This window comes from Ambystoma mexicanum, chromosome 8 (assembly GCF_040938575.1).
Source record: "Ambystoma mexicanum isolate Mex_15411 chromosome 8, UKY_AmexF1_1, whole genome shotgun sequence".
NCBI classification, from domain to species: Eukaryota; Metazoa; Chordata; class Amphibia; order Caudata; family Ambystomatidae; genus Ambystoma; species Ambystoma mexicanum.
The window spans coordinates 1,584,145,941-1,584,170,030 of NC_090929.1; the positions used below are offsets into that span (position 1 = coordinate 1,584,145,941).

The 24,090-nt window shown below is 45.5% G+C and overlaps 2 long non-coding RNA genes across 4 annotated transcripts in view; one reads left to right on the plus strand and one right to left on the minus strand.

The window, feature by feature from the left end:
- The window catches only part of LOC138473216 (uncharacterized), a 241,053-nt gene extending 234,209 nt beyond the window's left edge, over window positions 1-6,844 (minus strand). For both annotated transcript variants that reach the window (XR_011268740.1, XR_011268741.1), the window contains exon 1: window positions 6,750-6,844. This is a non-coding gene — a long non-coding RNA (uncharacterized lncRNA). The remainder of the gene's footprint in view (window positions 1-6,749) is intronic.
- Window positions 6,845-7,005: 161 nt separating this feature from the next.
- The window catches only part of LOC138473217 (uncharacterized), a 69,039-nt gene continuing 51,954 nt past the window's right edge, over window positions 7,006-24,090 (plus strand). Inside the window, exons 1-3 of one of the 2 annotated variants that reach the window (XR_011268742.1) lie at window positions 7,006-7,107; window positions 7,253-7,440; window positions 7,594-7,738. This is a non-coding gene — a long non-coding RNA (uncharacterized lncRNA). Of the gene's footprint in view, window positions 7,108-7,252; window positions 7,441-7,593; window positions 7,739-24,090 lie in introns of those variants that run through there. The other variant, XR_011268743.1, reaches the window with a different exon arrangement.

A 24,090-nucleotide genomic window follows, 5' to 3' on the forward strand; every position in this document is an offset into this window, starting at 1 on the left:
AGTGGGTGGATGCAATACTCGGGTGGGTGTTTGGCATTTGGGCCAGGGATCTAGATTGTGATGACATGTTGGCTGGGGGACAAGTGTGGGGGCCTGGTGGAGGGTGCCCCTGAATGCAGGGGGGTGGGGGTGCTGGGAGACATGAGTGGGGGCCTGGTGGAAGGTGCCCCTGGATGCTGGGGGGTGGGGGTGCAATGAGACATGAGTGGGGTCCTGGTGGAGGGTGCCCCTGGATGCAGGGAGGTGGGGGTGCTGGGAGCATGAGTGGGGGCCTGGTGGAGGGTGCCTCTGGATGCAGGGGGATGGGGGTGCACGGGGACATGAGTGGGGGCCTGGTGGAGGGTGCCCCACAGTGCTGGGGGGTGGGGGTGCAGGGAGACATGAGTAGGGGCCTGGTGGAGGGTGCCCCTGGATGCAGGGTGTGGGGGTGCTGGGAGACATGAGTGGGGGCCTGGTGGAGGGTGCCCCTGGATGCAGGGGGGTGGGGGTGCAGGGAGACATGAGTGGGGGCCTGGTGGAGGGTGCCCCTGGATGCAGGGGGGTGGGGGTGCTGGGAGCATGAGTGGGGGCCTGGTGGAGGGTGCCTCTGGATGCAGGGGGATGGGGGTGCACGGGGACATGAGTGGGGGCCTGGTGGAGGGTGCCCCACAGTGCTGGGGGGTGGGGGTGCAGGGAGACATGAGTAGGGGCCTGGTGGAGGGTGCCCCTGGATGCAGGGTGTGGGGGTGCTGGGAGACATGAGTGGGGGCCTGGTGGAGGGTGCCCCTGGATGCAGGGGGGTGGGGGTGCAGGGAGACATGAGTGGGGGCCTGGTGGAGGGTGCCCCTGGATGCAGGGGGTGGGGGTGCAGAGGGACATGAGTGGGGGCCTGGTGGAGGGTGCCCCACAGTGCTGGGGGGTGGGGGTGCAGAGGGACATGAGTGGGGGCCTGGTGAAGGGTGCCCCTGGATGCAGGAGGGTCGGGGTGCTGGGAGACATGAGTGGGGGCCTGGTGGAGGGTGCCCCTGGATGCTGGGGGGTGGGGGTGCAAGGAGACATGAGTGGGGCCCTGGTGGAGGGTGCCCATGGATGCAGGGGGGTGGGGGTGCTGGGAGACATGAGTGGGGGCCTGGTGGAGGGTGCCCCTGGATGCAGTGGGGGAGGGGGGTGCAGGGAGACATGAGTGGGGGCCTGGTGGAGGGTGCCCCTGGATGCAGGGGGGTGGGGGTGCTGGGAGACATGAGTGGGGGCCTGGTGGAGGGTGCCCCTGGATGCAGGGGGGTGGGGGTGCAGGGGGACATGAGTGGGGGCCTGGTGGAGGGTTCCCCACAGTGCTGGGGGATGGGGTTGCAGGGAGACATGAGTGGGGCCTGGTGGAGGGTGCCCCTGGATGCAGGGGGGTCGGGGTGCTGGGAGACATGAGTGGGGGCCTGGTGGACGGTGCCCCTGGATGCTGGGGGGTGGGGGTGCAGGGAGACATGAGTGGGGCCCTGGTGGAGGGTGCCCATGGATGCAGGGGGGTGGGGTGCTGGGAGACATGAGTGGGGGCCTGGTGGAGGGTGCCCCTGGATGCAGTGGGGGAGGGGGGTGCAGGGAGACATGAGTTGGACATGAGTGGGGGCCTGGTGGAGGGTGCCCCTGACTGGTGGGGGGTGGGGGTGCAGGGAGACATGAGTGGGTGCCTGGTGGAGGGTGCCCCTGACTGGTGGGGGGTGGGGGTGCAGGGAGACATGAGTGGGGGCCTGGTGGAGGGTGCCCCTGGATGCTGGGGGGTGGGGGTGCTGGGAGATATCAGTGTGTGCCTGGTGGAGGGAGCCCCACTGTGCTGGGGGAGGGGGGTGCAGGGAGACATGAGTTGGACATGAGTGGGGGCCTGCTGGCAGGTGCCCCACAGTGCTGGGGGGTGGGGGTGCTGGGAGACATGCTTTGGTGGGCAGTAGTGCAAGGTGACATGTGGGTTGGCTAGGGGGCATGGGCATGGTGGATGGGCTGCCTGCGGGACATGGGCAGGGGTGCAGGGTGGTCCCCTGTGGTATGGGCTGGCTGCAGGGGCTGTGGAGGGTGTAGAGGGAACACCTGGGAGGACCCACACGGCCAATTTACGTGTAGTGCTCCCCGCGCACCCCTGAAATACACGTGCCCTGATGGAATCGCGTGTGATACTTCCCGCACACCCCTGGAATACACGTACCCTGATTGAATCGCATGTGATACTTCCTGCGCACCCCTGAGATACACGTACCCTGCTGATTGTGCGTGTGATACTTCCCACGCACCCCTGGAATACACGTACCCTAATGGAATCGCATGTGATACTTCCCGCGCACCCCTGAAATACACGTACCCTGCTGATTTTGCGTGTGATACTTCCCGCGCACCCCTGGAATACACGTGCCCTGATGGAATCGCGTGTGATAGTTCCCGCGCATCCCTGGAATACACGAGCCCTGATGGAATTGCGTGTGATACTTCCCGCGCACCCCTGAAATACACATACCCTGCTGATTTTGCGTGTGATACTTCCCGCGCACCCCTGGAATACACGTGCCCTGATGGAATCGCGTGTGTTACTTCACGCGCACCCCTGATGTACAAGTACCCAGGACAATCGCGTGTGATACTTCCCGCGAACCACTGAAATACACGTTCCTCGCTTGGCGTTTGCTGTTTGGCAGCCCTGTGAACTGGTCCAGGGTTAGCGCAGCCCTTTGCGATGAATTGGGAATTTTGAAGGCTTTTACTTGCGCGAGGGTGTTCTTGGGGGCGTAACTGGCGCTGCTGCAGGGTCGCTGCGCCACTCTGCGCCACGGCTGATTTTGGAGCCTGGAATCCATGAATACGCTGTGCGATGAAATGGATTTTATCGCACGCGGCTGGGGCAGTGTATCGCACGGGGACACTCTGCGTCAGCCGCGTTCGCCACTTTTGTGTGAAATTCTATGAATTATAGTCAAATAACTTACCAGGTATTGTGCATCATTCAGTGAACAATCTACATGCACTGGCAGAGTTACTCATAGACGTTTGAAGTTGCAATAAAAGCTGAGTAACAATAAAAGCTGAGTAACACAACATAGCATCACATAACATAAATTATGTATACAACAGGAATAGCGCGTCACGATCAACAAACTATGCAGATGAGGAATTGCACCTTAAATGCTAGTTTCAGAGAAGCTTAACATTTGCTCTAAAAAGCTTAGTAATTTAGGATAACAGAAAATAAATAGCACATCAAATGGAACTCTGCATGTTCCCCCACCTTGACGTCCTTTTGCTCCTATTTCAAAATGGGAAATGTTCAGTTTGGTATCACAGACCAGACCCCAGAATTTAAAAGCAAATATGTAAGTGTGGTGGGTGCCTGTCTGTGTCATACCACGGTGACAACACACGTATCCTTGACAGTGCCAAATTGCAAATCAAGAATTGCAAATAGAAAGAAGACACATTCTAGTTGCCGCCCCTTGCCCTGCAATTCAGAAAAGGGCTAAAGAGGGGCCCTCATTCCCGGGTTCAGAGGTAAACTGCTGGTAAATCCTCCAACTTACCACCATCCTCATTTACCGTTACTGCCACTTGGTGCAATAGATTTACGAAGAGATTACAAGTGGTGGTATGGTGAAGGAACGTCCCATTTTTCGAGTTCATGAGTATTTGCAGCCAGCTTTTTGCGGGAGGTGAATCCTTCACTTTACTTCCAAACTCGGAACTTGGCGGTGTGGTAAAAGTTACAGTAATTCCAATACCGCCAGAAAATTGAAAATACTGCCACTTTTTTTTTTTTACCGTTCTGCTGAATTCACAATGAGGACCATAGTATTTAAATCACACCTTGTGGAAGGGTTTTGCATAATGTGGAGAAACTCTCCCTAGCCTGTATCCCCTGCCTGTAACCCTACACTTCCACTCAATATTCTACACCTGCAATTGTATTCCTATCAATCAATCATATTATTGTAGGGCATTGTGGCGCAGGGCCGCTTAGGGCCTGATTCATGGAATTTGTAGCCCAGTGCAATGTGACTTTGCACTGCCAGCAAACGCCCTGATTCACAGAGCAGTGTACCGTGAATCAGGCTCATCTAGCCAGTGCGAAATCTACTTTTGCAGTACAAAGTGACTTTGCACTGTAACAATACACTTTGTGAATCGGTGTTTGTTGTGTCTTTGCACCACACGAAACATTCCATGAATCAGCGCCTTTGTTTCCTCGAGAGGTTTGTCTCGGAAGGATAGCTCAGGGGCAACACCTTAGAAACAAGACAACGCAGAGCGATAAGGGTTCGATCCCCGTGTCGGCGCTTGGAAACCCCTGGATAGTGAGTGAGCTATAAATTAACCAACTACATTCACAAACACACAGTAATATGTATTTTGGATGACACACATTGCCATACCTCAATCTTCATTAGTGTGGAGTTCTCAAAAGTAGTGATATATCTATATGTAAAACCTTCGATATGCTGTCCTTGGGTCAAGGAGGATTTGATGATCACCTTCATGCCATAAACCTGGAATCCTGCTTCATTTCCCATAAGCTCAAAGCAAAGCATTTAGAATTGGATGCATGCATGCCTTTGGTCTGGACTGCGCTACACACCGATTGTTATCAGTGGAACTAGACCACACTTTCTGAAAATCAAGAGCGAATGATCACGTTTCACAAACGTTATCGAAAGAAATGAAGATTCATGACTTTTACAAATCAATATCATCGATTAGAAATCTTGTGATCAATGGACTGGCAAATGCTGTGAGCGGCCGATTTACTTTGATTAAGCCTCATTCTGAGACAGTCTGCACATATCGATGAATGAATTCGGCCTTCCCTGGTACACTAATTCCTGCTTTGGTGCAGTGAGCGATCCGTCTGCGACTGATCAGAGAGTTAAGGGTATTGCTTTGCTAGGAACGCTGATTTCCATTGGCTTTGAAGAAAGCATTACTGCCGCATGGGACTTTGATAGATTCCTTTGCTTTAAACTGAAAGCTAATCCTCCAATCTACTTGCAAATGGCCTGAATGCATCTAATCACTTAGTTAAATGTATTTGCCGTGTATTTTATAGACTGCAAAGTTAGCTTCAAAAACACAGAGTAGCGCTGACCGAGAAGCTTTTTCCTTTTACACCACCAAATAGACTCCTTGAAAAGCATCTCTTCAGCAGGGCACACAACATTGCTGAAAATACGGTAGCACGTCCCAAGGAAATTGCCAGCTACTGGACTATTTCCAAACTTCCTTTTCTGAGTGGAAAGAACCTTAATAGGCAAGGGCAGAAGACAGCCATAAAGTCCATCTCTACGAAGAAACAAATAACCACCATGTCATTTTCACATCGCCCCCAGAAAATGTACACACACACAGACACACACATACACACACACTGGTGTTCTTCTTTGCTGCTGGTCTGTCCTCCTTCCAGAGTCCTGTACGCTGCCATGCATGTACATTTAGGGGGACAAGGATGTTTGTCCTCCCTCCAACTTGCATGGAGTTGGCATTGGCTCAGCACATCTGTGCGAGTCGTTGAAGGCCTTGCCAGAGACTCTGAGCAGAGCGTGGGCGTGACCTGTGCAGAGGGCTGGGAAGGGGGCACAACACAAAAAATGGGGAAGAACTTGCGAAAAAGTGGGTGTTCTCAGGGATGGCCTGCAGGCAGTCTCTCGCACACCCATAATGGGCACGTCTCTGCCGGGAAATGGCCACGCAAGTCCTTTACGCAATCCGTTACCCAAAGGCAGGTGTAAGTCCACTTGCATGTAAGATTTTCAGTGCACAGGTGGGGTTGCATGTCAGATTTCGGGGTGTGATGGTTTCTCAAAAAACAATCAAATTGTAAAAGCAGTCAAGTTATATACTGCATCGAGTGCCCATGTGGCCTTCGTTACGTGGGCCAAACGATGCGCAATGTTGGTACCCGGATCTCAGAGCATCTGTCTAGGATCCCATGCAAAGGCATCACAGCGCCCCTGGTCACACATTTTTTGGCCAATCAACATACACCAGACGATATTATCTGGTGGGTCTTGGAGAAAATCCAAATGGGTCCAAACATACAGAACAGACTACGCAGCTTGGAGAAGAGGTGGATCCATAGATTGGATTCATTTAAAAATGGGCTGAACGAACAACTTCCCCCCTAAATGTACAACGTGGATCAGCTTTCCTCCAACACCCTATGGTACACCTTTGTGGCCCATTGGTAAGACACATGTGTTCATCTTTACTACCCCCCCCCCCCATTGCTCTTTGGATATGAGCATGTGCCAACAATCTACATAAGGCTCTACCAGCGGGTACCTTCCACTTCCTTCCACGTACCAAGAGGGGCCCTATCTGGGGACCAAGCACGGAGAGTCCCCACGCAGGACGGTTTTTCCACCCTCTGGTCTCACACACTCCTTTGACCTCCACCGATTATGCGCCACACATACGCAGGGACAGATCTCCGCATGGGCTTTATTTATTCTTCGATTTTGAGTTGTGTCCTTTTGTAAGAGGGGCCCAACCCGGGGGCCGAGAACGGTGAGCCTCAACGTAGCACAGCCTCCCCACCCTCTGGTCTCATACATTCACTCAACCCTTATCAATCAAGCGCTACACACGCGCAGGTACAGCCCTCCACAGGGGCGTTACTTATCCCTCAATTTTTAGCTGTATGATTCAGGACATTACTCTTCCTGTTACAAACACCACTTGTTGCTTCACAAATATTTTCCTAACTAATCAAAAGGTTTTTGCACACCAATACACGATAACTTTACCGATTGCTGCTTTGTACAGAAGCCAAGGCCGGTTCATCCACGTTTGGGAGTTTCCTGGAGTGCTGTGCCCTCATGGCACGTAGCCACTGCACACCCTCCTCCCCTTTTCCCCCCCTCCTGGGTGACGTTGCAATGACTCCACGCCCTTCGGCACCGCCTACCTGTGACGCATACCAATCAGGTAACGTGGTGCGATTACGGCCCCTACACGGGCCGTCGTAACTATAGTTACTTCTAGTGTTCTTCCGCATTCCGCGGCGGACTGGCATGCTGCAGCACTCGGCGTTCTACAGCTCCTGCAGCTCCTGCTCTCGGGCACACCCAGCAGAGAGTTTCATTAACCTATCACCAACACCAGGTTGTGTCCCCTCTGCCACACATGCACGTACACTCTTTACACTTTCTCTTTCTCCCTTTGTATGCTCACTGCCCTGTTATGTGTATCTCTACTTTAGTCGAAGAGAGTCATGTCCTTACATTTGACATTTCTCTCTCCGGTCTAGTTACACCACACCAGAATCTGTATGGTGTCCGTGCATTCTGAAATGGACGATGACACAAAAGGCTGGGCACCTTTCCCAACGCTTCCTGAGCCCAGCACAGCATCAGATTCATCTCTTCAAATGGCATTTTCGCCACACGGCAAACCAGACGACGCACAGCTGACATCTATCCTTTTTCTTTAATACAGGTACCATCTCATTACCCCCTCATACAAGCATGTTGCGTGCCGTGATGCCTCTGATCCATATGGACAACCTATGGGGTGGTGCACTTGCATCACCACATATCGAACCCCTTATACTTGACTACAGCACTGTGTTTTTCTCTGTTTAAATTTCAGGTGCACCGCACCTGATGGTCTATTTACAGACGCCAGACATCTTTGGCTTCTCCTAGCACCAGTAAAAACTAATCATTACCAAAATCAGAGACACAGGTCTTATGCTCTGACTCCGACATTTGTAGGTGAGTCCATCATTCCCTCCGTTGCTTCTCACCCCCTTGCAAACCAGCCTTTTTTCAACACTACTTTCACGAGGGTGTCATCCAGGCCGTTTAAACTTGGGATCCGTGTGTAGTTTTAGAAAGGGTCCCAGAACTATGATTTTGTCTCCCCCGGAGGTATTACCTGCATGCAGTTAGAATACCGCCACAATTGGGACTATATACATAGTTTGGAGCTGTCTAAAAACATGCTATCCTAGATATATTTATTTAACTAAGGAATTATATATTCCATACATGTTGAACCCTGCATCCCACAAAAGTGGCTAATTGTAAAACAAAAAAAAATGTTTTTTATTGAACAGCTCCTCACCATTCTCTTTCCTTTTTTCTTTTTTTTCTTCTTGAACCACAGGGTCATGTTACCCACTGCCCTGATGAAGGCGGATCATCTTCTTCTTTTCTGAATAATTGACCTTACTTGTTTAAACCGCCGAAACACACTGCTACAAGAGGGGATTAAAGGTCCTTTACAGACCACATCATTTACCTGGACCGTGAACTGTTAAGAGTCCACCAACTGAAGGAACGCCCCTTGGGCTCCTTCTAAGCTCCCCCTTCTGCATTGGCAGACCCAATCCCAGATAAGAATCATTTCTAATTCTGGAACATTCCTACAATTTGAGAAAAGGATCCATTTTCTTCTCGTATCTCAAACAAAGTTTTTTTTTTGAATCAGTAACAAATTCTGGATTCAAAGATAGCCTTTCCTCTAATCATAAGACGAACGGATCAAGGATGTAGTTTTCACATGCCCTCCACTGTGTTCGTCTTGTCTCACTTACCGGTCAATTAGAACCGGTTTCTTTTTGATTCACGGTGTTTTTTACGTAATTGCTTTTGGATTTACGCTTTCCTTAGTTAATGGTTCTTGCATTGATTCCTGATTTGTGTTAATTATGTGTACCTTATGTGCATGTTTAAGAATATGTATTTGTTGATGTAAATGTCATCTCAATGTGCCCCCATGAGCTGGGCTTCACTGTTATTTTTGTTTATTTCTTTCTGTGATTGTTACATTTAAGATTTTTGTATGATTGTGTTTTCAATAATAATATGTTGATTTTCTATACACTTGGGGCTGATAAGGTGTCTTTTGTTCTTTATTATTAAATGTAGAAAGGAAACTTTGTTGAAAAACAGGATTGTACTAGGTATCTGTGTTCAAATAATTCAACCAAAAGGGCCAATCCTCGATGTAATAGCACCTTTTTTTGTCTCAATACCAGATTTCGGGGTGTGTGCACTCAGTTGGGGTTCCGATGTAACTTAGGGGTGCGCGTGAGCAGTGCGTGGGAAGCAGGAATGTTTTACACGAGTTCGCATGCAGAATTCCTGAGTTGAGTTATGAGTTTTTATGGGCATCTTTTTGGGGGGCTGGATACAGTTACAGAGGACCCTGCAGGGTCCCTGAGTCACAGGCCTGCTTACGGGGGACCCCATGCACTGTTTGAAGGGTGCATGTATTCACGCCCGGGAGAGCGTGCAAAGGTAGCCCTCCTGGCTGTTCATGCTTTGCGTGTGGGCATGTCGGGTGCATTCCGACCGTGACTTGCGAATACAGTTACTTTGTGCTGTCAATTCCATGAATACAGGAGCACACATTTTATTTTTTTCTGCGCGAAGGCTCGCAAAGTGTCCTTCTCGGTGCGCGGCCCTTGCAGGATTTCTGTGTCCATTTCCATGAATCGAGCCCGAACCACTTAGTTTCTCCCGACCTTAAAACCCAGCCCTGTTAAAACCCAGCCCTGCCTCGTTTAGTGACCAATTTACATTATAACAATGTTATTCATTCCTTAGGCCATGGGGTGGTGTCAATAAGCCAGAATCAGTGATTCCCCACTGCCAGCCTGCGAAATACAAAGCTCAGGACACAGTATCAATTACCATAGTATGGCCAACGTCATTTCCTGCCTGCCCTCAGCTCCCTGACATCATGTGCTGTTCTGCACAATTGTGAGTAGTGCAGAGCACAATCTGCTGTCAGGAAGTGTGAGAGTATATATTGTCATATAATCTGCATGCACTCTCATTGTACTGGACGCCATTGTAACTTCCCTTCCATGCAAGAATCCTGACCTTTCTGACATCTGAGCCTGTTGTATTTTAATGTACTATGTGTACTCGATTGCATCCCCCAAACATTTGCCTGAAAGTTTGTCACTGTGTATATTATGTGTGATGCTCTCTCAAGGCCACCAGCATGCAGCTGAGTTTAGGATGATGCATATGCCATCTGTAAACTGGAAGCCTGCTTCACATGTTGCAAGGGGGGTGAGGATGCTGAGGGGCTATATACCCGGGTCTTTTGGTTGTAGCCCCGGATAGAAGCTCAAAGGCTACAACCAAAAGGCTAGCTAACCCCGAGTCCCAACACTCCTGACAATAGCGTAGCCCAGGATCTTTTCCAGACCTAGCAACACCAATGCCTGCTTGTTTGTTTTTCAAAGCTGCAGTGATAGTGGGACCCTGCTGCATACTCAAATGTAGAATTTCTTTTTAAATCGATGGAACAGTGCATGAATTAGTGCATTTTTGTATTAACACCATGAGGGGCGTGATCCTTTCTTTTTTTAAATGTTCATTATAGGGACGGGGAAATAGAAGAGTATATAGAAAGAGCTATCGAGCATCACCATTCTTAAAATATTTAGCAATTAAATGCACCATTCTGAAATGAGAACAATTTTATATAGAATGTGTCTAATTAAAATAGCATCATAAAAGATTGGGGCAAGATCACATGTGTAACATCTAAAAAAGGGAATCTGGGGAACTCTGGAGGTTGTGGAATCAACAAGATCCATAATGCGAACCTTAGAGATGATGCTCACTTGGGCAATTCAGGGTCAGAGCAGGTGCTCAGTTCCATTCAGGGTGTTCATATTTCTCAGTCTTGGTGGAGAGGGTCTAGGGTGCCCCATTGCAATCTAAAGAAAATAATTTTGCAGACAATCTAGCCCATGAACGTGAGGGGACATTGTATGAGACCAATTAACAAGTACCCGAATGCTTTGTGTCCAGTTTTTGATTCCATGTGTGGAACTGGGCTGAGAGTGAAGCACACTGGCGCAAGAAGCAAATCCCTCGGCAAACAAATCACAGGGCTCAGACTCCCACACTTGACAGACACACAATGACATAGGGATTCCAGTTACCGGTGTCTTGGGAATTTAGAAGGATGACTCCAGTGGCCACCAAGATGGTCCTTCCTGACACTATCATGGATATGATATAGATGGTCCACAAGAGACTGGGGCAGGAGCTGATCCAGCTCATTGAATTACATGCAGCCCTTGAGATCAAGTGAAAGAAAGGCGCGCACACATGCAGAGGAAGCAGAACCATTTGGTAATAGCCATCGCTGCATTTAATCGACCTCCACTTGTATAAAATATGGCTGGGAGTGAAACACGTATCAGGGGTAGCTTCTGACTTCTTCCATGTTGGCTTGGATGGTATTTAGGTATTTTATCAAACCAAAAGCTGTGATACTGTGCTATTGTGAGGAATTGCCCTCTTGCAAGGGTGAAGAAGCTGTAGGGAAAGGACCAAAATCAATATAATAAAGAATAATTCATCGAGCCAATGAAAAAGTGCATAGGAGCAAGAAAAACATGCAAACACAGCTGGGAACAATTCACAAGTCATTGAAAGAACATCACAAAATGGCTGTATTTTACAGTGAGTAGTGAAGTGACATTTCAAACATTGTTTCAGAAAGCATGCAAAATCATATTCACTGATTGGACAGCCTTGTCTGCTATATAGGGGATTCTATAACTCAATATTCCCAAGAGGAAACACATCTCCCTAGCACGACAAAATGCTCACTGGCTCCCAGTCAAAGAGAACATCCAGTTCAAGACCCTAACCATTACCCACAGATGCATATCCCAATCTGCCCCTAGCTACCTTACTGATCAGATACAACCAGTCCAGACAATCAGACCCAAAAGGGACCTGTACGCGAACCAACTCTCAGTCCCCAACTTCAATAGAGTTAAAGCTGGTGGCTCGAGCTTCGAAGTCCTAGCACCAAAAGCATGGAACTCCCTACCGCCCAAACTGAGAGCGGAAACATCCCTCATTGCCTTCAGAAAAGCACTGAAAACCACCTTGTTTAAGTGAATCCCTCTTATAACTCTACTGCAATGCAAATAATCTCTGTATTATACTGCTGTACCAAAGTTCACTGTTCCCGTATCTTCAACCATGTCTGTAACCATGTCCACTGCCTTTCATGATACTCACCTGTGTTAAGTAAACCTTCTTGTAACAGTGCCACGATGCCCTAGGGCAGCTGTGCGCTTTAAAAATACAAATAAATAAATAAATATACAATACCTAACCGTATTGGCCTATCCTATCCCTCTTGACAATGCTAATAGCTACCTCTTGACAATTATCTCAGTGGTGTAATTCAGTTTCACACATATTTTGATTGGGCAGTTGACATGATAAACATTTCTCACATACGACTTGACTTCTGATTTGTAGAGGAGTAGCCAAATACCCCTACCAGAGGCTCTGCCCACATGTTGCCTATATATTGGGAATGGTAAATTGCGACACATGCAGTACCAGTGAGAATGCCTATACTGCAAACAATTCTTGAAACAAGGTATCCATTGAGAAAACCCTATATGCATTCACAAAGAAATTATGGTCTTCTGGACAGAGTCCAGGAAAAAGTGTGAAAATGGATGAGAAAGAGGACTGGTGACGTCCTGAAAAGTAGAACTGACGCACCCGGAAAGGACACAAAAGACGAAAGGGCATAGACATTCTATAATATCTGAACAGGAGGTGTCGAAAATGAGCAACATTTCGGGATCGAAATGAAGATACTCGTGCAAAGTAACGCTGAAGAAAATGCAAAGTAATTTTACACTTGTACAAATGCTGTAACACAAGTAGACAAAGTAATCCTGAGGCTGGCTACGTGGTGAATAGATTGCAGCGATGCGCCAAAGTACCTACATAGGAATGTATAGGATCTGGATGTTCCACAATGCACTTTAGCAAGACTTGAACCCCATGAATGGAAAGGACTTGAGTGTGGCGCAGTTGGAAAATAGCTAATGGTTAAGGATAATTCAAGAAAGGCTGGCTGGCCCTGCACCAAGAGTCGAGGCCACAGTGAGCCTGGATGTCTGTCAAGAAGCTACATGAATGTGACAAAGAAATAAACTTCTGTTTGAGATGGGATGAAAAAACACTGAAGGAGCCAAGAGTTCATCATTTAATAGTATTATATGCAACGAAGAGCCCAAAAACGTGGTCTCCAGTCACATGGTCAGGTGAAAATAGACTTTGGGTCGAGCTACACCGAAACTAGAGGTTAAACCATGCCACACTCTCTTTTATTCTCAGGCACAGAGAGCTTCTGCAAGGCCAAGTTAAAAGCCTTAATTGAATGGTAGACCACAGGAGTGATGATAGATGTTGGGCTAATTGGGTGGGGAGGCATGACCAGGCTGACCCTCCCAGCACCTGGGGTAACCAGCTTGCGTGATGCTAGCTAGTGGAATATTCCAGAAGGGCACGCGTGTGCCAAACAATTTTACAGAGCCACGTATCAGAGAGCCCTATAGTTTGTGTAACCAATGAATCGTCGTGTATTTTGTGATGGTGAAGATGACTTGCACTAGAGGAGGGCTTAGTTGTCCACTTGATGTTAGAGACCCAATCACAAACCTCGTCAGTATGGAACGTATACCTAGATGTTCTCTGTAAGCCTATCACATCCCCAAGTAGGTTTCTGTAGTTTGCCACGTAGTGTGACGTCAATGATGACACATTTTTACTATATAAGAATGCTTTTTTATGAAATTCGTTGAGATTGCTTGCACGAAGTCCGTTGATGTCCGTTGTACTCCCTCTTTTAAATAATTGTAAATAAAACAGCACTACGTTTTGCCAACTTCCTGAGTCAGTTTGATTATTGATCTATAAGTATGTTCTGCATCCCCATCCATCTCTAAGTATTGCTACCTCGTCTTAAAGTACCCTCAGGTCTCGGGTTCAGATTGGTGTAGACCCTATAGGTATCTTGGTGTGGACCTCTTCGGTCACTGGTGATCAATTGAATTGTGAGGTGTGAAAAGTGTGGCAACAATAAGAATACTTTGCATCATTTCTTATGAGACCTAAAAGATTGGCACCAGCTTACCATTCTCACCTTTGTGAGTGGTCAACCGGCAGTTAATGTTTCGACTACTTGTTGAAAACATGATTCTCTTATTTTTCCTTTCTCATGATGTGCCTACATAATTCATGGGGCCTGCCTGCTGACCTCTTGCTCTGAGACCATCTGCACAACTACATGATGCAATCAATTAATAGGTGGGTGTGAGTGGTTTGAGTGTCTAAATGCATCTGTTATTATTATGTGCCAGGGCACCCTCTGTTTTATGTTGCTATGTTCCTTCAACACTTAATATGTAAATATATATTCAGTGAAAAAACTTTGTTAAAGGGACGTTATGGTTTTAAGTTGCACTAATAAAAACCTATGGAATTCAGTGAAAAAAAATGGTTAAAGGGACGTTATGGTTACAAGTAAAACTGAAACCCCCCAGAAATTTAACAGATTTTGCAAATCTGTCTTGTGTTTTACTTTTCAAAAAGTAAGTACAAAAAAATAGTGATATAACTTTAAAAATAATTTGCACTTATTTACCGCTACTAACCCTCAGGCACCTGAGTGCTGCTTATTATTACGCACCGTGTGTGGTGCTCATTTATTAACCTCAGAAGAATGAAGGGCTGAGAAAGCAAGCGCTCTACTTGCTGTGCTATCTGACCGGCCTTCTTTCCTTCTGACTTTGCTTCCTGTCGGTGGGTCGGCCCTTAGCAAGAACAAATGTCTACTCTGATTTGCCTATTGGAGAATGCGGCATGGCCGAAACCCATACCCCATCGATTGTGGAGACTGGCCATGCAAGCAATGAGCACTGGCCATTGATCACATTATGAGGGTAGAGTGGACACTAATCTAGGATGCATGGTTGGTGCAGTGGATAATGAGGGTGGTTTGGTGGGGCTGGGGTCATGGTTGAGCTTCATGCCCTAGCCAATTGAACCATGATTTACATCCCCAGCATGCGCTGCTGATAACGACACACATCAGTATGCATTGCAAAAAATATGTTTGTTAAAGGAGGTTTACAGTGGGGTTCATTATGGCCCAGGCGTTAACCATGGCGCTATTAGCGCCATGGTTGACGCCGGTATTTTAACGATTGCGCCATGGTGGATGGCGGAATTACCGCCCCATTCCAAGGTTGGTGGGGCGGTAATTCCCCATTCACCATTGGCCCTTCCCCATTCCCATTTTTCCCCCATAGGGCTCAATGGGAATGGGGAAGGCGGTAATTATGGTACCGTAATTACCTCGAAAGTCCCTTTGCGGGTTCCTTCCTTAATGGCTGGTAAAACCAGCTGTTAAGGTGGGGACCCGCAAAGGGACCTCGTAATTAGGCAGTAAGGGGTTAACGGCTCTGCCACCTTTTACAACACCGTTAACCCCTTACCGCCTGGGTCGTAATGAGGCCCCATATATGTTAAAAGAGGAATTATTAAACATTTATATACAATGATGTGAAATCATGAAACATTTTCATGCATAAAAACCTGTGAACTTCAAAGAAAAAACGTTGTTAAAGGGATGTTATGGTTATGTTACACTAATACAAACCTATGAAATTCTCAGAAAAAAATATTGTGATGTCATCTTTGATGTCCTGGGTATTAGTCTTAGCAGTGCACAGTGCTGGCACGAGTTATGGTTGCTTATCTTACCATAACAAGCGAATTTCTGGGGTTTTTCAGTTTTACTTGTAACCATAACATCCCTTTAACAACGTTTTTCACTGGATTTCATAGGTTCTTATTAGTGCAACTGAACCATAACGTCCATTTAACAATGTTTTTTTACTGAATTTCATAGGTTTTGAAGGCACGCCCACAAACGCACAAGCCACAAAAAATACAACCTGCTAGGGAAAAAAGGCCAAGAGATTCTTGCAATGTTAACATGTTTTAATCACACACAAAATAAGTATGCCAGCAAAGAAATCCACTGCTCAAGAACGTTCTGCCAAAAAATGGTACAGGCAGAAAGGTAAAAGGAAACAAATCATCATCAGTGACGAAAACATATAAAATAAAAACCTGTGTGGCTGGTTGGTGAACGCTATACATGGTCAGACCGCTCCATAGGAGATTCCAGGCCATTGGCCCCAGCCCAGCCCCTCTGTCTTACATCACGTGGGGTCTGCTGGACTCATCATCGCCAGGGAAACAAATTCGATTTTGCAATTATTTACTGTGTAAGACAATGCTACTCTATCATTATCATGTGCACCTGGGAGGCTCGGGGACTGGCACAGGGGGAGGCTTAAGATCAAGCTGACCCAAATATTCTTCCCTCATTCATTGTTGCACTATTCGCACACAAGGCTTCAACACTCGCTTTGGACTATAATTTATTCCACCCTGTACCTCGCATTACAAATCTTGACATTTATTATGGAATGGTTGTGTCCTTTTATATCTTTTATGGCCTGTGGGTTTATGGTTGGGGGTCTGGAGTCACCTACTATTGTGGAATTCAGGGGTCTAGGACTGGGACACTGGTGGGTGGCATAACTGGTTGGCTGGGTGGAGGTCGGAGGCCTGCTTTGGACTGGCTGCGATGAAAGTGCACTGTGAGGTGCCTGGTATTGTCTCGCAGTCTTGCAGGGCACATTCCTTCTTGGGATGACATGTTTTAGCAACAGTTGTGGAACAAAGGGGAACTTCTATGGAGGCTAACAGTGTGTGTCTCTTTATCATCAGCACTTGGGCCTATTCAGGTTTCTTCATTAGGTTCATCATCTGTGTCTACCATGCAGTCATGCAGGCCCAAATGTTTCTACCATAACTACAAAGTGGCACCTGTATATATGTGTGCAATAAGTCTAAGCATCTACATTTTGCATAGTATTGTGTTCATGCAGGGTCTCTTGATACGCCACCCTCCCCCTGACACATCACCCATGTATTTATGGGATCTGCCTTACTCTAAAGCGCCTAGTGGGGTTGGGATACGTTAATATCCTTCCCAACAGTTGTTACCAGTTCACCCTTAATTTGCTACAAGTTCCTTATATTATACTCACCCCCAAAGTAGCAGCTATGCAGTCTGCAGAAAGTGTGGTAGTCCACAGACATAAGGTAGCATTCACAAAGCCCAGAAGCACGGTGGAGAACAGGACATGTTCTACCCATCACATTAACAAACACATATACATAAAACAACATCACGTATATTTTCTGCACCCAAAAATACCTTTCCGTACAAATGATCATTTCAAATTGTACATATAATTTTTTCATTTATCACACAATATAATGGAATGCATCAAACAAAAACCAAAACTGTGCACCTCATATTATCACTTCAATACAACTCTTCATACAAACTCACATACACCAGGTGCTTATTCCAAAACAATCCCTCAACAAATAGTAAGTACACTGTTTTTATTCTCTATTATTACCATTCATTATGTAAACATTTCTTATAAGCAAATGTCACTATTTTTTTATTTTAACAGAAATGGCAAACACACTTGAGTGGTTGGAAGAAAACGTTCCAAAAGAGGAAATGAGTGATGATAACATCTCTAATGGTAAATGATACATCTTTCAATATTAACAAAGAATGCAATTTATACAAAACTCTTTGAAATAATATCTTCTATTCTTATAGCACGTACTATACAACAAAACCACAAATTAATTATGGAGAATCCCAAGAATCAAAAAGACAATCTCTATCCCCTATTGTACCTAATGAAATCATGATCAAAATTGGATGAACTTAGTAATGACTTTAAGGAACTTTTAAATTATGTTAAAAATCATGTTATTAGAAATGTGCGGACAGTTGCACTGTCCGCGGACGGTTCCTCTGAAGGGACCCACCCATTACTTCTAGTCTTTCTCAATCTGGCTATCCAGGAGAGAGCAGCTGACAGCACCTGGTTTGCAGAACAGCTATATTTGCAGCAATGGCATCTGTTATGGCAATCCCTCGTCCCCAGCCACCCCCACCACCATAACCATCTGGAGGGACTGGAAAGAGGAACAGGTGGAAGGATGCAGAAGAGGATGAAGAGGAAGACATCAATGAGGTAGAGGAAGTGCCTACCTCCAATGCCTGATGTGAGTTCAGGGTGTGGCAGTTTTTTTTAACACTGTTGGGGGTGTACCACAGTCAGATGCACTGAGTGTGAGGACGTACTCAGTCACGGAAAAACCTTGGCTGTACTCCTACAGGACCACCTCCATGCACTGCCACCCCAGATCCAACCACTGGTGTGCTCTGAGAAAGACTGTTCATTTCTCAGGGAGAAGCAGGTTGATGGCCTCTGCCCCATTTTCCTCGACCAATCCTGCCATCAAACAAAATACTCCTTTGGGGCAGAGGATCCTGGTGGAGGTCTCGCAGGCCATCCAGAACACTGTTGACCCTTCCCTTTCAAGGCTCACAGTACTATATTTGTACTGCGAAGCACTGATCTGCAGGCAGGAGCAATTTTGAAGTGCTTTCGAGGTCGCGGTCATGGAGCATGAGAAACATTGCCACATACCTTAAATTTAAGGCCCGCCCAACATCTTTCTCTGTCCACATGCCCCTCTGTCTCTGTGGTTGGTGCCCCTTCTCTCCCCCACCTTACATTTCCTCTCCTGAAAAAAAGCCAATAAAATATAATATAAAAAAATACAAAAAATGGTTCCTGTAGGGGCTGCCTATCTCAGTTAAAAAATAGAACTGAAAAAAATCACAGGACCTTTTGCAGCCTGCATAGTCCATGGACAATGCGGTAGTCTGTGGACACCTGGAGAATTCCAGACATCGGGTGGGGGAATTAAAATCATTTTAATTGTTTTTCATTCAAAAATGGTGGCTCTTAAAATAACTTTTTTTCTCTTTTTGATTTATATATATTCTTTTGATTATTTGGTTATATGTACTAAACTAACAAATATTCTACAAAATGTAATTCTTTTTTCTAACTTTCACAAAAAGTGCTTCTAATTTTTTTGTCTCTTTTTCTTTTTGTAAATTCACTTCTAAAGATTACTTTTATTATTTCTGCTTCAATGCATTTTGAAGGTTTTCAAGAAAAATCTGATTTCCCACATCAGATAGATGCACTCCATCTCTTCGAAAAATGTTGACAATATAAAATTTGATATTTTCATTATGAAAAGATGTAATGCCAACATCCCACAAAAAGGTACACAGACCTTTGTTCACATTGTTCCTAGCTTTTTCAATTTGTTGACAAAATAATTTGAAACGCATCCACATTTGTCTCTGAGCTATCCGAGAAAAAATAATATTCGAATGTGGAAACAGTTCCATCAACTTTCCAAATGTATCCTTCATTGCAAACAGTAATAATATTCCAGTAAGATAGGCCCAAACTGTTGCATCCACAGTGCACTACAGTGATGTCTGGATGCTTCAAGTGAACCATATTCGAACAAAACAGGAGGAATTCCGCCCACTTCATTCTCAGACTCCATACCATGAAACTTGAAATTCATTGAATCCAAGATTGTCAGAAAATCCAGAGTGCTCAGAATACACCTCCGCCAATGGAAGAGTCTCCCAGAATTCATACATGCTGCTTCCTCAAGGACATAGCCATAGCTGTCACAATCACACTTTAAAGGAAAGGAAGAGAGATCGACACTCTCCCCCGAACCACGGAAGCCGAATGAACTCGACCCTCCCACCGTGGTTGGCACAGACGCCTGATATATAAAACATGTTGCCACGTGGCAGCCAATGGGGGGAAGATGGGTTAGGGAGAGGTTGTGGATAGGATGGGGAATTTAGGAACACCGGAAAAAGGGTAAGGAACTCCTACTTTGGATGGGACAGGGGAAACACCAGGAAAGAACCCTACTCTGTCCAGCATGGAACAATGTCCACGCATATAACCTGACTTCCTACCTAGTACACCTTAATACATGTACTAAACCCTGTTGGTTCACAAGAAAACACATAAGCAAGCAACATGATGAAAACAAACATTAGGAAAACTTCCTATCATGATAAACAAGACACATGGCCCTTCGGGCAGCAAAGCAACATATAACATAAATGACTTCCCTCCTACACTAGTTTACTGCACCAGTGAAGATTTGGTGACCTTGGTAAACGTAATGTCCATGTATCATATTGAGTCTTTTGTCAGTAAATAGTTCATTACTCATAGACACCCATTAAAGATGCAGATTCACTATTGCTTGATACTCACTGGGTTTGCCCAGCACAACTGTAAATGAGTGAACACCCTGGATGTCCCAAAGCAGCAGTATATGAGCGCATACACTGTGTTTTCTCAGCACAACATTCCAAAAACATTCGCTGCTACTTATCGAAATGCGACCCGCTGTAAATCACTCCCAACAATGTAAGCAATCACCGTGCATTTTCCCCTACTTATCTTTGGTCTGGGGAGCCCCACGGGACTTCCCAGACAATGACCGTAAAGCCGTGATCCTTATCTGCACTCTCCTGCTCCTTCCGAAATGCGGCTGTCTGTAGTTCATGTAGTCCTGCTCTCCATCGCTCCTCTCCGCACGCGGCCTGCCTGCCTCCAGGCTGAATCAGAATATGCCACACCTGCACACTGCCGTTACCAGTTAATATGCTGTCCTTAATCCCAGACAGCTGGCCAAGCGCACGCGTGTTGAACTACACGCAGACCCAGAGAATGCTGGGAATTGTAGTTTCTAGACCTTCCCAGCTTAAGAGGCATATCTAAACACTCCTCATCTTTGCCAGCCCTGAGTCCTGACAATAGCCATATTCAGAGCACTCACCGAACAAAACTCCTTATTCCCTCTCTTGCTGTGCACCACACCCAGGAAACCTGATTGGCTGATCCCCTGATGTCTGTGGACATCCACGACTGTCCGAGGTCTCCACAGTCCCATTTCCATGCTAGGTTTCCTTAAAAGACGCGGATGGCATGTGCGGTGTCCGCGCATTCCCATGGTGACCACAGACACCGTAGCACAGGGCAGCCCTTTTACCCTTTCTATTTTCATGTTTCTAATACCCCCTCATCTGCTGCTTTCAAGCAGTCACACATGCATCCACCAATCACTTCCAAAAACTGTACATGTAACCCTGTCATCTCAGTTCAACACTTCAGAGGCACTCTTGAACTCTCAGAGTACATGTCTCCTGTTACTCACAGCCATCTGCATCAAAAACAACAGTAAAAATCCCCAATATTTATATTTGCAGAGTCAACATCTGCATCTAACAAGACATAGTACAGGTATGCTTATGTTTTTTTTAAGTATTTTTAAGAATATTCTCTTTCTTAACCACTCTAGCAAATGCCATGCAGTGCAGCATTCAGCACCTGCTCACATAAAGTGGCAGTTACTTACAATGTTGTGCATTTAATAATGTTTTTTATCAGTATTTTCATGAAATGTAAGAAATACATGAGTGCATTTATATCAGCACTTTGTGTAACTTTTTTATAAAACAAAGGAAAGAGGGATAGAAAAGACGTGTCGATTATTTGGAAGTGGCACTTGGTGTGGGCCAGTTTAAAATGTTGGCAGTACATGCATACCTGCCAACATGACCCATTCCAAACTATGGCTGCTTATCAAGTCTTGGTTTCTCTCTTTTCATTCTGGGACTTGTAGTTACACTATAAAACCAGGACTACATTATAAAACCATTATAAAACCTGGACTACAAGTCCCTGAATGCAGAGAAAAAACTAGGACTGGATAGCACCTACAGATTTGAATGGGTCATGTTAGCAAGTATGCATGTACTGCCAATATATTAAACATTCACACACCAAGTGCCACTTAAAATTATCTATAAATCAGTGCCGTATAGTCCTGACAGCCCACCATAGCCCATAAACTCACCATCACTTTCTTGGTGTTGTGAAAACATGGCCAACTGTTCCAACCACAAGGCTGTCAGGACTATACTGCATTGATGATTCCTAATGCGGGTGAAACCATGTATGTAGTTGATCTGGCAGCCTTGAAAAATATCGGTCTTGGGTTGATCAATCTATTTATAAAATAACATTGCTCTCTTAGACAAAGACAATTTCCTGGAGACAATATTTGCATTTGTGCTAATTTGCAAACCACAGTGCCTTGTTGTTGTGACTCAGAAATGGAGACTATGAAATGTGTGACTCAGCACAAATGGATTTTCCTACTTTCACATTTCAGGTGAACGTTTTTTTTCTCCAAACTTTTTAAACCCACCATAACTTTGTTGGTGCTGTGAAAACATGCACATATGATCCAACCACAAGGCTGTCAGGACTATACTGCACTGATGATCCCTTATAAAGGGGAAACCAAGTTTGTAGTTGTCTGACCGTCTTACAAAATGTCTGTCTTGGGTTGATTAAGATGTGTATACAAAAGCACTGCTCTCTTAGACAAAGACAATTTCCCGGACAAAAGGTTTGCATTTGTGATAATTTGCATACCAGCAAAGCCTTGCTGTTGTGGCTCAGTACTGGAGGTGAACTTCCAGCGATGGCTGCTAGGGGCACTTGATTGTTACTCGTTCTACAAATTTTCTGATTGTTTTAATTAAGAAGGGTTTGCTAGAACCAGCTTCACCGCTTACATACAGGAGCAGAGGTTTGTAATTTGTACAACTTTCATATTTTAGTCATTATTCAATTTCTTCAGTGGCTTCTAAGTAAATGGTGAGTTGTTAAGCATTTAATCATTTAGATGTGATTTGAGCACAGACACATCTTCTTCAGATTGCTCAGATTGATAACTGCTGTTTTCTACCTCATTCATTGCTATTTATGCTTCATTATAAATGAGTAATTCTCCAATTAGTTATTGGCTTCCTGTAAGAGAAGGTTTACTGCCTTCAGAAGTTTGTTTCTCTAGTATAGTTTCTATGTGTTCTTCTAGTTGGTGTTCATTGTCCAACTTTGCTTTGCACTGTTTGAAATTGTAATTTGATATACTGATTTCACTTACCGTGAATGCAGATTTAAATGTGTCATGGTCACCTAACAGTTCTTCCTCTTTTCTTCAAAGTTTGAACAGTTGCAGTAGGGTCATTTAGTAAATTTCTCTTTGCTGAGCAGATTTAAAGGATAACTTTGCATGGTTAATTAGAATGGGTTTGGTAAGCCTTACTAGACTTCCTTCACAATTTAAGACAAAATATTTGCCATTGGCCTCATTTGGCAAAACATTATTTTTGCAGGAATAGTTTTGGGCTATGTCATATAAGCATATGTTTTCCAAAGCAGTACTTAGGTTTGGATAGTATGAGTCAATTAAGTTGTTTTTTCAAAATATCTGGGCTGTTGGAATCATTTGTGGCTATTACTTCAATTTTTTGATAGAATTTAAGTACTTTTTTCATGATGAAGCTGGACCATGGTTCAGCAAGAGAATGTTTTCTGATTTCCCATATAAGGCTGGTCCTGTGAAATAATCTGCAGCTTCATAGGACCCACATTCTCTTTTGTGACAGAGTTTTCTCGGATGAAATGTCATCCCAAATGTCTTTTAGCTCAGTCTTCTCAGCTTTGGTGAGATAGGCCTCATCATTTTTTTTTAACTTAATTTTTTATTGAACATTTTTCATTAGACAGATTGGTTGACAATACACACATAACATCCTCAATTCTAATCCCCCCTCCTACAACCTCCTGCCTATAACTAACTGGAACCAGTTGGGCACTGGGGACTTTGATTGTCACATTACGAGACCTTACCCCATAAAATGGCTGACGTGGGGGTTCATCCAAATTAACACGCGGTGGGTGCTGGAGAGCGGTTTTTCGGGCAAAGAGCAGTGAAGGGCACTAACAGGCAGATTTCCACAAAGTCTCATTGTACCACAGTCCTCGTGGAGGAGCACCACTGTCCAATCCAGCGGGAAGGCGCTAATCGTGTCATGGGTCAGTGCTGTTATTTTTTCATAGGCAAAGATCTCACAAAGTTTTGCCAGCCATTCTGATCAGGAAGGGACTAGGTTACATTTCCATTTTTGAGCTAAGGCCAGCCTCCCAGCTCTCAACATAGCCTGGACAATCTTCGGGATGCTAGCAGAGTTTGACTTCGAGAAGGCAACACCAAACAGGATTACAATGGGGTGTAGGGGCAGGGAAATGCCCACTATGTCTTTGATCCAACTCAGGAGCTCCGACCAGTAGATCTAAACCGATGGGCATTCCCACCATAAGTGATACCAAGTTCACTGTTGGGCACAATCCCTAGGGCAGAA